This window comes from Dipodomys spectabilis, unplaced genomic scaffold (assembly GCF_019054845.1).
Source record: "Dipodomys spectabilis isolate Male_0828 unplaced genomic scaffold, ASM1905484v1 ptg000091l, whole genome shotgun sequence".
Taxonomy (NCBI): Eukaryota; Metazoa; Chordata; class Mammalia; order Rodentia; family Heteromyidae; genus Dipodomys; species Dipodomys spectabilis.
The window spans coordinates 3,339,217-3,343,610 of record NW_024870768.1 but is presented as its reverse complement, the minus strand read 5'-3'; the positions used below and the strand labels follow the sequence as shown (position 1 = coordinate 3,343,610).

The 4,394-nt window shown below is 48.2% G+C and overlaps 1 pseudogene; it reads right to left on the bottom strand.

The window, feature by feature from the left end:
* Positions 1-520: 520 nt before the first annotated feature.
* On the bottom strand, positions 521-3,252 carry LOC122112040 (annotated as a pseudogene).
* Between the last annotated feature and the right edge of the window lie 1,142 nt (positions 3,253-4,394).

Genomic DNA, 4,394 nt, shown 5'->3' with positions numbered 1-4,394 from the left:
TCTTGTCGAACTTGTTACCCCCTCTCTCATTTTTCTCCCTCTTTCCTCCTCCCTCAACCCCTCACCCACGCAAGTAGTACAGATCATTTCCAACATACTATCTTGTGATTACTGCTGTTGCATTGGTTCTCTGAGGATTAATTTTAACCTGACTATATCACACAGCCCTAAGGATAACTTTCTTTATTTTTTAGTTATGTATGTTGCTTTTAATTCTTTTTTTTTTTAATTTAATTTTATTTTATTTGAGAACATACTGTACAGAGGGGTTACAATTACATGGGCAGGATAATGCATACATTTCTTACCAAGCATTGCAGCCTCCTCCTTTGTTTACCCTTCACCTCCCTTCCCAGCCTCCCCCCTCCCCCCCCGCCCAATCCTTCCCCCCCTACCCCCCCCCATGCTTTTAATTCTTATCTAAAGACGTTCAGTACTTTTCAAAAGAGCTGAATTCTGAGTTGCCTACAATTTTTTGTTTGATTATACATTGGAATGGATTGAGACAAACCAGGTTTTATTAAAGAGTTTGTTCCTTCAGGGCAACATTTTCTGGGAGCCTACAGGAGCCTCGGAGAAGCATGAGGCTAAGTAGTTTCACACCACTTCGGATGGAGTTCAGCATGTCTTCTCCTTGAGGAGCATCTTTCGGGCTCAGGTCTACAGGGTCACTCTCTGAACTCTGGCCTGGGGAGACACTGGCACTCAGGAGATCCCTTTCCTGATTTTTGCCTTTGCTCTCTGAAATTGTCTGTGCTCCTCTAATATACTGGATTTCGGGGCCTGAAAGTGGAAGGTTGATGGAGGCTTGACCACTCCACATGGAATCAGAAATATTGGTGCCACCCTGGAAGCCCTCACCCACAGATGGAGACTCAGGGCTGTACTCACCCCTCTTCTCTGGCCCATCTGGAGTGGCTGGCAGGACCCTGGGTAGGTCTGTGATAGTTGGGGTTTTTACAGGGATTATTGGTATTTTGGTGGGGATGGGACCTGCCCTAGTAGTCCCCCGGCAGACAGAAAGCTTGGTGGAAGGGGTCTGTCCAATGGTTGCAGCCCCTGGGGTGACCATAGCAGGTTGAAGGGTTGTGGGAGGACTGACTATGGAGGCTTGGTACTTGACTTGGAACATGCACCAGTAAGACTGGGCTGATGTTACTGTTTCTTGGAATGGTAGAAGATTTGTCTAAGTCCTGATGCTCTGTTCCTGGTCACCACTTATAGAGAAATAATCATAATCTGAAAGTTGGGAGAGAATGGTGTCCTAGGAACAGCACAGGGTGGTTGTCTGGGTGTTGTAACTGTTGGAGCACTACAAGGAGTCCTGGCTGCTCCTCTGTGTGTCCAGCTGGAGTCCCCATAACAAGGCAGTTGCCAGCTCCTCACATGCTTCCATCTCCTCACCAAGCCTAGTGGCTGCGACACAGTCATGTTCCATAGTCTCTGTGCCTCCTCTGCAGCTGCCACCGTACCTCCTGCAGTAGTGGGTCTTCCTTTGTTGGCATCTGGCTTGTACTTCTCTTTGCACTCTGGGTATTCACCATTGTCTGGTCATAGGGTCCTGGCTTAGCCCAGTCCTTCTAGCTCAGTATCTGAGATGATGGGCACATACTGGACCCAAAGGTGTAATAAATAATAAATGCAGTCTGGAAGGTGGACAGAGGTGACCCAAAGGAGCAGAGGGGAGGCAACCAGGCAGGCAATGAGGGAAAGGTAATGGTGGGCCTGCACCCATGGGCCCCACATGGGACATACTTGATAAACTATAGTGAGAAAGCCCATTAGTCAACTTGTTGGTGGCCTCAGGTGTCATAGTGGAAGCAACATGGAGTGGAAAGCATAAGGTTTTGCCAAAAGGAACTGCCATGAGATTATTCAGGCGGAGAAAAGTTTATTATCCCAACTGCTAGACAACATGCAGTGGAAGGTACACAGAGAAGGGGCTACTCCAGGTAGATCTGGGGTTAAAGTAGGGAGAGGGCTTAGAGGAGGTACGGCCGCGGCAGATGGGGTCAACCTCAGAGTCTGAGAAACTCCCATGGTCAGAAGGAGGAGTGACAGGGGCAGTTCAGGGTGTGACCTCGAAGAAAGGGGAGGTAACTGACCCCAGGTGTGCCAGTCACTTGGGTGATACAAGTGCTGAGTGGAGACTTCTAGGTGAGGACTTGTACAGTCCAGCATGGAGAACAAATTGGGAGGAGGAAGTCTATGTGCAGACTCACATGGAGAAAAGTGGCCCTTTTCCTGAGTGGACCCAACAGAAAAGGTATCCTAAGATATGGATACTGAGTCATATGAGGAGATACATTGGTGCTTACTGGGCCAGGTTGGAATTTCAGTGTCAATAAATTTGAGCTGGGGGAATGCAAGTGGGAGCTGCTGGACACAGAGTTGCTGCTGTTGACAGTGTTCAGACTGCTGTAGACACTTGACTTTCTAGACATGGTGGTGCTATGGGAACAGGGTAGTATCTGATAGGACCAACTGTAATCAGAACCTTTCAAGTCCAAAATCATCTGTTCACTTAAAGAGGGAAGTTTGTGGGGGTCCAGGTCAGACTTTTTAGATCTTCTGATATGCTCTGCAAGTGAGTGATTTTCCCCTAGCATTGAGATTTCTTCTTCAATCCTGGCCAAAGCATGGAGATGAAGTTGCAGAAGTGACCTCATTCATCAATCAATACCTTGCAGAAGGCCTGCTTTTCTGTTTCTTCCAAGAGGAAATTTTTATCATTGATGTCTTGGAGAGTACTATACAGCTGAGGTTATATGTCCCCTCTCCCTGTTTTGGCCTTTTTCTGCAGTTTTAGCATGTCTGAGGGATTTTTTAGATCTTTTGGTGAGCTTTCTTACATTCTTTTGCTTGGTCCTTGTCCAGCTGGTTGGCCATTTTCTTCTGTTCTTCCATCTGCTCTTGAAGTGGGCTGATTGATCAATCAATTAGAGCACTTGAAAACACGCTTCTATGTTGTATGCACATCCTGGTGAGAGCTGAACTGATCTTCCTGGTGCCACCCAGGAGAGTTGGTGGCAATCCCAGCTACTTTCTGAAAGGAATCCAAGAAGGCAGCTACTGCTACTACTGTTGTCCTTAGTCGGGACTGTTGCTTTCCTCCTTTATGAAGTCTTCCCATACTGGATAACTCCCATTCATGTTGCTGATGATGCTCTGGGAGAGGCCTCGGAGTGCTCTGCATCCCTTCTCAATTATAGCCTCCATTTTTCAGGTACCAGCAGGGAAAGGGCAAGCTGACAAGCTCACTATGCTGCTGTGCAAGTGGCTGGGCTCTCTCACCCTAGGAGCAGTGTGCAGAGCCAAACATTCCCTGCCTCAAATGACAATAATAATTGTACAAAGCCAAGAAGCTCTGAGGGATGATATTGCCTATGTGCAGCACTCAGCTGTTGACCTCAAAAAATGCCCAGAGATGACTGATAATCTGACTACCATGAGCACCCATGATAGAAACCTTAAAGCCAATCAATGCAGAGAAAAATCACCTGCTCATACTGGGCCAGCACCACTGAAAAATAAAAATTTTTCTCAGCTTACTTTTTTCTCTCCCTGAAATTATTTTGAAAAATAAAAGATAACACTGGTAGCTCATGCCTATAATCCTAGCTGCTCAGATGTCTGAGATCAGAGGATCATGGTTTGAAGCCAGCCAGGGCAGGAAAGTCCATGAGACTCATCTCGAATTAACCATCAGAAAACCAGAAGTGGAGCTGTAGTTCAAAGTGGTAGAGTGCTAGCCTTGAGCAAAAAAAGCTCAGGGACAGTGCCAAGGTCCTGAGTTCAAGCTCTACAGCTGGTAAAAAAAAAAAAAAGATAAAGTAAAAGAAATGGCCCCATCAGAGCCCCAAATCTGTTATTTGAAGCCCACGGCCACCTTCTTTTCACTTATGTGCACCAGGCCCCGTGGTCACTCTGGCATAGCTCCCAGAGAAGTTCCATGGGACCCATGTATGCTTGCTCGAGGCATGAATCTGCCACGGGGGGGGGGGGGGGGGAGGGGGGGGGGCACAGGCTGGGTGCTTGTTCCCTGCTGTGCGTATATTCCAGGTGTGCTCGCACCTAGCCTGTGGGCCAGGCCCAGGAGTTCGCGCCAGAAAGGTGCATGGGGGTACTGGTGCACTGAGGAGCTGAATGGAGGGCCTGAGCCTCTGCCTTCCATATACAGGGAGCACCACCCAACACACACACCTTGTACCCTAAAGACCTGCTGCAGTATGCAGAGGGCGGATCAGCACCCTGCTAGGAAAGCATTCATCACAGCTGCAAACCTTGAGAACCTAAGCCGCCTCAGCATACCATGGAGACCTATGTGCAGGCCTGCTTAGCCCTGAGCTGCGCACTAAGTGAGCACCCAGTGGGAGAGCTGCTGTTGCTGCTGC